The 13,525-nt window shown below is 34.2% G+C and overlaps 1 protein-coding gene and 1 long non-coding RNA gene across 2 annotated transcripts in view; both read left to right on the top strand.

Annotated features, from left to right (window-relative positions):
* lhfpl3 (LHFPL tetraspan subfamily member 3) overlaps positions 1-13,525 on the top strand; it is a 38,012-nt gene that overhangs the window by 1,410 nt on the left and 23,077 nt on the right. The gene's annotated exons all lie outside the window — the stretch shown is intronic.
* LOC107680024 (uncharacterized) overlaps positions 12,848-13,525 on the top strand; it is an 18,656-nt gene continuing 17,978 nt past the window's right edge. Inside the window, exon 1 of the long non-coding RNA XR_001633110.1 lies at positions 12,848-12,858. This is a non-coding gene — a long non-coding RNA (uncharacterized LOC107680024). The remainder of the gene's footprint in view (positions 12,859-13,525) is intronic.

Genomic DNA, 13,525 nt, shown 5'->3' with positions numbered 1-13,525 from the left:
ATATTATATAATTATTATTTTTTTTTGTATTTTTCTTTTTTAATAAGACTAAACCGTTCCGATGTCATTATGTGGATGTGCAATTCCCTATCAAAGATTCCAACCATTAATTAAAATACTGTGTAATGAACCGCCATCCGTGTGATCACTACTGAGTAGTCTTTTTGGTGCATCCCCCAAATGTGATGCTTGTAGAAAAACACTTAAATCAGAACCGCTAGCCATTCAGTGAATCCACAGTGGACAAGATTATATAAATAAATAAATCATGCATACCGCTTTATTATCCTTAAATAAAACAGATGAGAATGATGAGAAAATTAGCTCAAGCACTGGATGTGTCTTTTTTTCTTCTGTAAAAAAACAACAACTGCAGATAGGCGTAGTCAGTTTATTTTTCCCCAGCTGACCAATGCAGAACATGTCCTTAATATTATTAATAATAGATGCTTCTAGTAGTAATTTTATGTTGTTTAATGGCCTCTGAAATTTGGATTTAGTTGTGTTGTGCTCTGAAGGCTTGCATTTAATAGGAAGTAGAATCTATGAAATGAGCAGATGAGAGAGCTCAAGATGTGTGAACTGCATTTGTGCACAATGCTTTCATCTGAAGGCTTTGGCTTCAAAGGACTACATGAGTAGTGTCAGCAGTAAGAAGAACATACAGTATATCTCCCTGTATGCTAATATTTACTTCATTTTAACTCACTTCTTTTGGTTCGTTTTTTTTCTCTCTTTTCCTGTTCATTTGTATTCTTGACAGAGTCAGAAGTGACTGACCACCCTCTCTGAATGTGTGTGTGTGTGTGTGTGTCTCTGGTGGACTGTGCTCTGCCTATCGGTTTTTGCTGTTGGAAGGGAGGGATGCACCACAAGAGAAAATGTTCTAAACATATCCAGCAAAAATTCTCAAAATGTTGAGCGCTCTGTAAACATTTCATATTTTCTCAGAGAGGAAAAAGACAGGGGTTGTCTATTTTTGTGGCTGGCCTCAGGGACTTCAGGTGAGTTTTGAAAGTAACTCACAGTTGTGGACAAATTACTGTCATAGGTGCCTTATTTGCAGCGGTTAGAGCAAAATGACACGATGTTCTTGCAAGCCTCTATATTACTTACATATTAATTAGCGGTTTATAGAGAACAGTTCTGTAAGCATTTACTCAACCTTAGTCATTCCAAATCCATATGATTTTTTTCCACAAAAGATGTTTAACAAAGTTCACTCAGCTCTTTTTTTCATACAATAATAAAAAAAATACAACAATCAAGGGCTGTCAAGCTTCAAAATGACAAAAAGGTACTTTAAAAAGCACACCTGTGGCCGCAGGACATCACTACACTCTAAAAAACACTGGGTTAAAAACAACCCAATTTGAGTTGTTATTAACCCAAGGGCTGGGTAAATATAGGACAGAACCCATCTTGGGTTAAATTTACCCAGCAAATTGGGTTGTTTATTTAATTATTAAAAATTATTTTAAAAAAAATATATATATATATATATATATATATATATATATATATATATATTCATTCATTTATAATATAATACTTATGTAAATTATATGATATGAAATGAATATAAATTATTTACATATATTTAACATTAGAATGGTGTCATCGATGCAAAAAATGCATTTGGTTCTTGCATGTCTTCTAGGATTCTACTTATAAAGTCGCTTAGCCCATGATCCATGAGCCCATGAATATGAGATGTTGTGGTTCAGATCCTTATATCTTGCTTAAAGTGTGATTTGCAAGTTTAAGTCTTGCTCGACTGACAATTTTTAATGAACCAATTAAAAAGGCATTTGTCAGTAGATGTTTATTAGTGATGGTGGTGTATTTGGTTGCACTTTCAGAGGGGAATAACCTCAAGTAGCTTACTGCAGCCGCTGTTTTCAGCAAATGTGAAAAAAAGATTACAATCAGATTTTTAAGGACGCCGGCAGCTTAACCGCAGATTTTTAGGGGGGCTGAAGCCTAAATAAGTCTGGAATCGCCTATGGTGCCAAGTTTAAATTTGAAAGTGCAAATAAGAGCCAAGGCAGATGGGAAGATTTGACAGTAATTTACGTAAGTTTTGGTCTGGTGTTCTTTTATGTTCCATGGAACATGGAGTCATACAGGTTTGGAACAACATGAGGGTGAGTAAATGAAATTAATTATGCTTCTAATTGCTGGTGAAGAGGTGATACGTTTCTTGATGGTTCACATGGGGTGAACAATGACTTTTTGATCCTGTTGCCTTGGAAGAAAGGATTGATTGATTTTTAAGAATTGAGAAAAAATGAAAGCGCTACAAAGACATTAAGAAGCCATTTAGTACAACGTTTTTCTTTCTTTCTTTTTTTTTTTAAACCTTTTTGCTTCTCATACAGGTGAGATCTGAATGGGTGTTTCACAGGACTGCCTAAACAGCCTTTATGAGATGGAAACTAGGATTAGCAATTAGCGATAAAAAGCCCATTTGGATTTCTAATGGCTCATTGATCGGGTGAAACTCTCCTGATAACAGCATGTATGTGTGTAATAAGAAACTAATGTTGTCACGGTTTACTTATCACCGCCTTGAAAGAACACAGTCACCGCTGGTGGCCCTAGTGGGTCACACCAGACTGTAATCTGTTAAATTCAGACAGCACTGCATTGACAATTAACCAACCATAAAATCACAACTGTGAAGACCTGCAGTGTGAATGTCCTAGTACAGAGCAAAAGAGGTGTTAATGGAATCGACCAGAAGTTAATATTTAAATGATACACTGCAAATGAAGCTCACAAAACTTCACGAGGCTCAATAGCAATAGGCTAAAATCAGACTGAATGGCTTGTCTGAGGTATGATGATGGATTTGTCACTTCTGAGAGCAATTACGAAATTCCATAACATATGGACATTTACATACATAGTGACCATTAACGGCCGAGGGTTAGGAGCTCCACAGAGGCACTAATGGAAGCAGGGCAGCTTGTGAATGGAGAGCTGATAACTGACTGTACTTCATACTCAATGACTGACTCATTCAGTTCACTCTTGGCCTCCAATAAAACGCCCACTCTTCTATCTGTCTCTCTACTCACTCCATACATCCAGTTATCTGCTGTATTCTAGTGCAACAGATGCTTTACTCTTCTGTGTATTCACTAACAAACAAGAACTGAGGTCTTAGTTTAATGGATATTGGAGTATCATATGTGATATCATAATATTGTTGTAGCATGTCTAGTCTGTTGTGTTTTTAGTTCTGCCCTCTGTGACGTAGTTTTCCTGTGTTAATTAGCTCATTCTAATCTCATTAGTTCCCTTTGTCAGAGTCATGTTTATTTACTTTGTCTTCTCCGTTAGTCTCTGTCTGGCTTTGTCTATGTCTAATGTGTGTGAAGATTTAGTCTGTGATATTCTCCTTAGTAATTTTTCACTTAAATTCGAATTATTAAGTTGAACTCATGAACTCAATTAATTATTAGCTATTTTTCCTCTCGTTTTTAATTGTCTAGTGGTTTCAGCATTATGTCAACACAACGAGGTAATGGTTATTTTACGGTTTCCTGAAAATATTGAATCTTTATTTAGCACGTGTGTGAATCATATCCAGGAGCAGACAAATCTCACACTAGTGGGAGTGAGAAAATGAGCTGCTTTTTGCCTCATTTTTTTATGCTGAGAGACAGCAAGTGATATGCGATTATATTAAAATCCTTAAATTGGAAACACCATATGAAATACAGCAGGTATTTGTTACACCCACTCAAGCTAAAAATCACCATGAACAGGTTAAAAGAGCAATAAATAGGGGTGTAATGCATGTTTTGTTTTTAAAGGGGCAGTTGCAGTCCTGTCTCACTTCTTTCCCTAAATAAAACATGTTTTAAAGAGTAAGGTGTTCGCTTGGTGGTATGGTTTTTATTTAGCGTGCAAGGATACCCAACATATACAAAAATTGATTAATTTGATCCACTTTACTTTCAACAATTTTATTTTACGTTTATTTATTTTTAAATGCCAGAAATACTAGTTTTTTTTCTCTTTTTCCTAATGAAATCCATTTTTGGTGCATTACTATGCAATTATTTATGTTTGTAATCCTTATCTTCATAACATATAACAAACCTGTGGTGTAGAACATGATTGACAGCTATAAATGAGAGGATGCTATAATTAAAAGTGCCTCTTTAGAGTTAAGTGTGAGCAGCTGACTTGACTGAGGACTGGGAACATCTGTTTGATCTAAACCGCAAGACACAGTCTGCAACTGACATCAATGATGGACTGATGGCTCAGAAATCCGAGAGAGAGAGAAGAAATAATAGCCTGCAGCGGGTGCCTTGACATATTTGACTGGCAGTTTAAAATTTTAAAAACCCTATGAAATCAGAACTGGAGTTTTGTGAGTTTTAGTACATGTCTGTTAGCATTCAGGCTAATGTATGTGCTACAGTAACAAACAAATATATAAATATATTTATATAAATATATATAAAATTATATAAATATACATTTTTTATTTGAAAAATAATTATTACGTCTAAATAAACAACGCAAGTTGACACCATTACAGCATATACACATTTCAAATCTAAATTTTTATATAATTTAAAAAATATTAAGGACTTGTTTGTTTTCATTATTATGCCAATACCACCATCCTCCAACTAGCATTAGTAAAAAAAAAAATGTGTTGTTGGTTTTTTTGTTTTTGGCTGCAAAGGGACTATAAAAGTTATTAGCTATTTAAACAAAGCCCTTCGAAATCATGTTTCAAATGAAAAAAAAAAAATCAAAACAGGAAAGAAATTAGCTTTGATAAACCATTTCATAGGGTCTTTAAAAAGAGCAAAAAGGGTCTTAAACATTTTTCATAATAAACTCAAACTAGTTCATGGCCCAGGTGTTTCATGTATTGAGTTTAACTCTTAACAACTGCATTTCTGAGTGTCTAATCAGCCTTATTCACATGGTAAATTACGTAAAGAAGTTTATACCAAATGCAATATCAAATGTCATTTAAATTCAAGATCACAGAAACCGGTAGACGAAAGGCATTATCGTATGAAAGGCATTATGTTCCTCACCTCACAAAAACTGAATCTGTAATAACCATAATTGGCTGGTTGGTGGGTTTTCTCAGAAGTTTATCCTGAAGGCCCATCTCTCGGAAATCGACTGCTGTCCCTTGAGGGGAAGTGTGAATGTTTGATGCCATCAAACCCTCTGCATAGTTCATGTAGGCTCCACAGGGAGCAGATGTTTTTACTGCTATAGTTGCCATTTGGACAGTGGGGTGCTTACCTGGAAAAGCAATGAAGAGATACAGTGAAATCAGCGACAGTAATGATGAGACCCTTTGGGACCCAGATGTGCGCATTTCAGCAGTAGCTAAGTGGGTGAAAGGTGACAATTATAGGGGCCCACTAAATCCAGTAGTTATGCTATATATTCCCCTACTCCTATACGAATCATTTTTGTATATATATATTACAAAGTCAGCTTGTATGCCCAAGAGTTTAATGAAAACCTCAAAAACATCCAATCCAATGCTTTCCAAATATCTCCTCTCTCCCCTCCATAAAAATGGTTTAGTCTGATGTTATTAATTATTTCAGCTCAGTCAGCTACAAAAAGGAGAGGGACCCAATAAAATCGCACCCCAGCTAGTGAACAGAACCAATCATGCAGTACATCTCATTATACCAGCGTGCACCGGCCGAACGATTTCTGCACTATAATATAGTTTGTTATATTATATAATAGACGGAGAAATGCGCATCACATGGATTGTTGCTGATGTGATAGCCTATATTTAAGAAAACACTGTCAAAAAACAACGCGAATACAACTCATTGCACTGATGGATACATTTATTAGCTTTATTTAATAAAATATTATGCAGTAGCACATTATCTTCATCAAAAATGAAGACAATGATACATTTAAGTGGTTTTAATTTACATGTGACTGCATTCTTTCACGGTCCTGAAAGTTTACCTCACCTGTTTGACACAGACTGACTGGAAATACAAGCAATACATTTATATTGCTTGTAGGCCTACTTATATTACTGGTATAGGTTTATTTTGTTATTTTATTAGTTTGTACTGAATGATTGATTGATTACTTAAAACAATGTTTCAAGTTATTTATCGCTTAATGCCATTTTGATGTAATATTTTTTAATCAGCTTTGTATAGCCTATAAATTTAGACAAAATAAGCAACATTTATATTGCTTTTGCTGTTGTCCAATAAAAACAGGCACACGTTCGTCTACAAGATGTGTTTTGAAGAGCATTTCATCAGGAAAACATCTGTTGTGTACAAACATTGGATAAACATCTTCAAAAGCAGTTTTACATACATTCTAAATAATAAACATCTTAAAGACATCTTCTAAATGTCTATATGACATCTGATAGGAAACATCTTGGAGACGTATTGCAGATGAGCAAACACTATAAAAAAAATAAAAAAAAAACATCATGCAGGTGTAAATGCAGACATCAAATTGACGTCTCCGTGATGTATGTGTGCTATCAGGGAACCAATATTTGTAAGTATGTATGTATGTATTTATTTTCTGTTTCGTTATTTGTGACCCTGGACCACAAAACCAGTCATAAGTGTCAATTTTTCGAAATTGAGATTTATACATCATCTGAAAGCTGATAAATAAGCTTTCCATTGATGTATGGTTTGTTAGGATAGGACAATATTTGGCTGAGATACAATCTGAAAATCTGGAATCTGAGGGTGCAGAAAAATCAAAATATTGAGAAAATCGCCTTTAAAGTTGTCCAAATGAAGTCCTTAGCAATGCATATTACTAATCAAAACTGAAGTTTTGATATATTTACGGTAGGAAATTTACAAAATATCTTCATGGAACATGATATTTACTTAATATCCTAATGATTTTTGGCATAAAAGAAAAATCGATAATTTTGACCCAAACAATGTATTTTTGGCTATTGCTTCAAATATACCCCAGCGACTTAAGACTGGTTTTGTGCTCCAGGGTCACATTTCATTAAAAACAAATTAAAAAACAACAACAACAACATGGCACCAGATGTGGGCCTCCATGCCCAAATCTTATAATGTATGATTTCAGTAGAGGGCAGTGGGGCCCACATCAAAAAAATTTTTAGGGGGCCCAGAATTCCCTAGCTATGACCCTGACTGTGGGGAAAGCAAGTGAGAACAGGAAAGATAAATAGAGAAAGACGTAGGTGTGGGTTCATACTGACAAACAGCAAAAATGAAATGAGCTCCAAGAAAAGTGTGTCACCTTTGTTCACTGTGAGAATGTGTGCATGCATGTGTACCTGTGAAAGTGATGCACAGAATGTCATTATTTAGGAAAAGTACATTGGAATTGAATTAGCAGCGACAGGAAATGAAATATGCTATGTGGCAAAAACATCTGGAAATATAATGTAACACATTTTTTTGCCATAATAATAAATCAATATTGTGGGTAGAAAGCAGACTCACTAAGTCGCACATATATGAACGCAAAAATCATAAAATTAATAAATAAGGGAATCATAAAATGTGTTAAATAAGTCAATCATAAAATATGTAAATAAATAAATACATAAATAACGTGGAAATATTTTTAAAATTGAATATTGATTCATTTATAGAAGTATTTATTTACTTATTTATTTTAATTGTGATTTATTTGTTTGCCTAAAAATATATTGACATAGAATACCATTCAAAAGTTTGGCCTTAAGTTTGAGCTTTCTATTCATCAAAGATCCTGAAAAACAAATGTGTCACGGTTTCCAAAAAAATAAAATAAAATAAATTAAGCAACAACTGTTTTCAACATAGAAAATATTAAGAAATGTTTCTTAAGCAGCAAATCAGCATATCAGAATGATTTCTGAAGGATCATGCGACAAATTCAGCTTTGCCATAAATGACATTTTAAAATATACTTAAATACAAAACCGATATTTTAAATTGTAATAATATTTCACAATATTACTGTATTTTTGATCAAATAAATGCAGCCTTAAGAGCATAAGAGACCTCTTCCAAAACATAAAAACATGATCTGATCCCAAATCTTTGATAGTAGTGAATATACTGGTGTTTTTAATATTTATGAATTATATTTATAAATTAATATTGATTATTTATGACACTTACAGTCATCAAAAATAGCAACCTTGGACAAAACAACATTGGACCCCATTAATTTTCATTGCACGGACATCTATACTTTCAACGTTATAGGTTCAAATCACTTATCTTAAGTACAAACCAATAATAATAATGGTGCTTAGCAAGCTACAAATTATGCACTCACTCTACACTGCACTTGAAACTCAAGGACTAGCCATTTATAAAAGCAGTGAATAGTATGTAGTGTGCTGTGTGTGAACGGTCCTCCACACGTACACTATTGTGAATCGCAAAGTAATAAAACTGCATACATGCTTTGTTCAGCTAGCCGTAATAGCCTTGAACTCAAACATGCAGCATGAATCAGTCCTCAGCTAGTCACGTATCAGAAATCCAGCATTAGAGATTAGCACTTAGTGGTTAAAAATACCCGTGCTCCATTAACACGCAAGCTTTAATCCTCTTCGACTTGATCTCCGTGATCTCGTGCTGATGAGCACATGGGGCCTGCTAATTTCAACTCAAAGTCACTTTCAAAACGTATGGCTCAATCTAATTATGATATTTAAAAAATGCATCATCACACGCTGGATGGAGTTTGTCGTCTCTTAATTGTGGTTGATGGCTTGGCCAAAGTCTTTAGTGGATTGATTAGCTCGTGTATCTGGAGTTAATGTCATTAGCGCAGCTGTAGGAAAACTGGCTCTCGCTTGCGACTATTAGCTAATCTTGGCTAAGACTGCGTGCTGACCACATTTCTCATTCTAAATGGATGACTGAAAGCCCACTGTTGGTAACCGGCGATGCTATTTGCTAACATCAACCAGTTCGGTGAAGATGTGCTGCTTTTAGCTTTGACTGAACTGCTCCAGTGAAAGCTTGGCATGACTGTTGTTTATCTGTTGCTAGTGTATCATGATCACAGATTAGCCTTCTTTAGTTTCAATGTCATTAAAGAGTCTTAACATCATTCTGCTTTTTAAAATGTTAGAAAATGCATTAATAATAAAGATTACCTATGATCTTCTAATTGCACACACTAGCATTTTGCGATACACTGGTGCTAGGAAATTATGTTGTAAGTTTAGTTTATTTTTTTTATTTGTTGTACTATTTTTTTTGTAAACTTTGCTACCTGACCAGGATAAAAATGTGCTGCTCTATCCATCCATCCATCCATCCATCCTAATGTATTTGCTACTCTTTTTGTCACTCTATATGAAGAGTTTGGTTCCAAAACCCTATAAATCCAATAAAAATAAATAAAAGTACATTCAATCAGTCATCGATCCCAAAATGAATTCAGCGGGTCATCTTGTTAATGCTATAAATTAATTACAACAATAAAAGAAAATTTCATCATGAACATACATGAACAACAATATCACATTAAACCACAGAAATTCCAAAATGACATTTCCCTTACATTCAACTTCCAAAAGTGCATTAATCTTTGCCATGTTACATTCATTTAGTTGACTAGTGCTATACGCTGTATTAACAAAAACATTAATGGCATAAATAAAAACACACTGACAAGCTACGCAATATCACGTTCATAATCGAATGTGACTCATCTGCGATTATGAACACGATATAGCAGTGATCTATGGCTCTGTGTATTAAATGTTCCATCTGAAAGCACGTGATGGAGATTTACTACTAATCACAGAACCGGCTTTACTGACGAGATGCGCATGACAATCACATGCGATTTATCGTGCAGCCCTAATTTTTTTGTTTGTTGATCACAAAGTACAAAATAGATGAGGAAAACTAGGAAGCCGGGTGTATTCAAAGCGCCGCCATTACTGTCTCGAGTGCATGGAATGGTGCGCTGTGATTGGTTGTTACTGTTTACAGTGCGTGGAATGGTGCGCTGTGATTGGTTGTTACTGTTTACAGTGCGTGGAATGGTGCGCTGTGATTGGTTGTTACTGTTTACAGTGCGTGGAATGGTGCGCTGTGATTGGTTGTTACTGTTTACAGTGCGTGGAATGGTGCGCTGTGATTGGTTGAGTGGATATATCGCATTCTGCAGAAAAGGGAGACTGGCGTTTGTCACGGTTTGGAAAAAAAAGGGAGAAAACATGACAGAATAACTCGGCAGATTTCGCATTTTGCGTAAAATTAAAAATGGACTTTTCAACACTGACCAGATACAATACTGATTTTGGTGGAAACTCAATTTAAAAAAAAAAAAAAAAAAAAAAAAAAAGGCGTTTATCGCGTTTTGGAACCAAACTCTTTATATATTACTTCAAACTATTTTAAATTTTCAGACATGGCTTTGTCAAGCCAGCGTAAACTTTGTCTTTCAAACTTCTCAATCTAGTTATCACTGAAACTTTGCAAGTATGAAATATCGTCATAATATTTTTGTATAAACATTGAGACAACCATCATGTAACCAATTTTTAATTAGGCTACATGTCAACGAAATAAACTGCCAAACCCAAAACTATAATTTTATTTTTATTTAATAGATTAATAAGTGAAATATTTACATCTAATTATTATTGATACCAAGGTAGGCTACCAGAGGTCAGTGTTGTATATTATGTATGAATTAAGCCTGAATGCACATTACAAGACAGTAGCTGTGGTGTGCAACTAGTCTGCAACAAAAAGTCACAGATGCTACCATAAATTTGAAAACTTAAAACCCAATTTTAAAGAGAAATCTTTCAAATCTAAAGAGAAAAGCAATGAACAATATCCACTGAAACTGCAAGACTAAACAGCGCAAATGGAGGGTGAGGCAGTGGGAAGTGAAGTCAATTAAGAAAGAAAAAAAACCCAACAAGCCATCAAAGTGTCCGCTCAACTGCTGCCCACGTCTCTCCAAACTATTTTTCAGCTCTTTCCCCCACAAAAACTACTGCAGGCACATCCTTGTTGTTTGTTGACATTGTCAAGATTGAACTTTTGAAGATTAAAGACCTGAATTTTTGGGATAGTACTGTAGCTACAATCGTAGAGGATAATACTAGTCTTGTAACTGACGCACATAGTTGAGTAAAGTTTGAGACGACATGACAGAACCCTAATTATGAATCTGTAAATGTGCGTAGGATGACAAGCTTCTTTTGTAATGTACTCTTGGCCTTGCCTGCAAATGAGAATTGTCATGAGCTGAGAGAAAATAGATTTTCACATTTAAAAATACTCCATCCTGCCATAATCAATAAAAAACAACAACACATCAAGCCTAAACAAGCAACAGCCAAATGTATTTTCTTTGTAAACAGAAGTTTAAAAATACCAGCAACGGCTGCCAGAAATCTCAGAGGATGCGTCCTCAAACCAGCATGGAAACTTGGACATCAGCTTTGGAATAAATAGCTAAAAGCGATGCATTATGCAGTCTGTCATTATCTTGGGTTATCACAGTTAAGTGGAGGTTAGGATGAAATTAATTTGATTTTCATTTCGAGCTCCTCAATTTGTGCTTCCTGTATAATTCTGCTTTCCCAGCTACATTTAGTTTATTATCGCCATCTCTTTCCTGCCTCACCTTTCTGTGGTTCTTTCTTCAAACATGAGCTTGTTTAATTACTTATGGTGTGTGTTTAATTAGGACTGGGAAAGAGAGAGACTTTAGAGTCTCTAAAGAATGAAGGTGAAAAGACTGATAGCGAAATCTGGCTGAGCACTTAAAATGCGAACCCACAAATACATTTGTGCACCTGCAGCAGAGAACAAATACAAGAACACGATCTCTGACTGCACTGTTCTTTCTGAAAGCTTTGTTTTCTTTTATAAAATACAAAAAAAAAAAAAAAAATCAGAACGTGCACGGCAACAGAAGATTACAGACCAAAGCATGTAAACAACCAAACGTGGAGAAAAAAATAATTATAGTACCTCATCCAATAACATCTGTGAACATCCTATGGAAGCAAATTTACCATCATTATTTGTTTCTAACAAGGGATGGCTAACTTATTTTCTTTTTTTTTGATCCCAAGGCCATTATCACAGATTTACTTTTTTTTGCTTAATGCATTACTTAATGCTTAACTTTAGACATGTTTATATTAACATTAACGTTAGATTTTAAAGTAAAACAACCGCAAATTATTATCATTCGTTAACAACTATAAAGTATATAGACATGATATTTTGGACAATTTAAGACTTTTCATTTAAATGTGAATGTTATAATATTATTAAGCTATAACAATGAAACAAATTAATTTATGAAAAAATTTCTATTTATTAATATTGTACCAGTATTTTATTTATTTTAATTTTTTATTACAATTATTACATTTGTACATTGATAATCACTCCAGGTGATTCTTTCTATATTGTATTTCAAATAAATGCTGCACTTCTGAACGTTTGAATAAGCATGGAAAAAAAATATTAAGCAGCACAACTGTTTTCAACACTGATAATAAGAAATGAGCACCAAATCAGCATTTTAGAATGATTTCTGTAAAAAAAAAAAAAAAACACTGAAGACTGGAGTAATGAACACTGAAAATTCAGCTTTGCAATCATAGGGATAATTTACATTTTAAATTATATTTAAAAACACGGTTATTTTAAATTGTAATAATTTTACTGCATTTTTGCTGAAATAAATACATGAACGTATATTATGCATTGTCTATTGCCTGCACTGTAAAAAATGATTGTTAACAGTCATTTCCATACTATATTCGGTGAATAAATGTAATTACATTTAATGTAATTTTACAGCAAGTTTTTAGAAGTGAAAAAGAAAAAGTCATTGTATAATTTACAGTGACAAACCGTAAATTGACACTCCCAGAATTCCCTGCATGACACTTCATATTTGATGTTTTTTTAATGTTGTTAAATTAATGTTTATTGCATTATTTCAGTTTCATGTGTCACCATGATTGGGTTTAGTGTTTGTGTGAATGACACTGTGTGCACCTTCGATATATAAGAACTAGCTCGTAGAAAAGCTGTTTGTGATGAGCTTTGGTTCATCATGTGACTTTCTCATCACCACCCGTTTTTGGTGGTTATCAGTGCATTACAATGGTTCAAAACAGATAGTACTTCAATATGTTGGTTTATTAACATTACATCAGTTAATGAAATACGGTATTTTATTGTGAATTTAAGTTAAGCCTGTAAAACCTAAAATGTTGCTACCATATTTTTTTCGGTGAAGTTCTGGCAACCACAGCTGCCGGTATTTTACTGTAAATGTCACAGATTTTTATTTTTTTTTTTACAGTGTGCCGCATTGTAACTCCATGGTAAGCGTCTCCTGTAACTGTGCTTTTTTGATATTTAATGTACTGTGATTATGCTTTTTTTTTTTAAACCCCCAAGGATAAATTATTTTCTGTGGTTATGCCACAAATGCTGTCGATAGAGGAGAAAATATGACCACATAGAAAGAG

Source organism: Sinocyclocheilus anshuiensis, unplaced genomic scaffold, assembly GCF_001515605.1.
Source record: "Sinocyclocheilus anshuiensis isolate Anshui unplaced genomic scaffold, SAMN03320099.WGS_v1.1 scaffold200, whole genome shotgun sequence".
NCBI lineage: Eukaryota > Metazoa > Chordata > Actinopteri > Cypriniformes > Cyprinidae > Sinocyclocheilus > Sinocyclocheilus anshuiensis.
The sequence above is the reverse complement of the archived record's forward strand: the minus strand, read 5'-3'. Positions and strand labels throughout refer to the sequence as shown.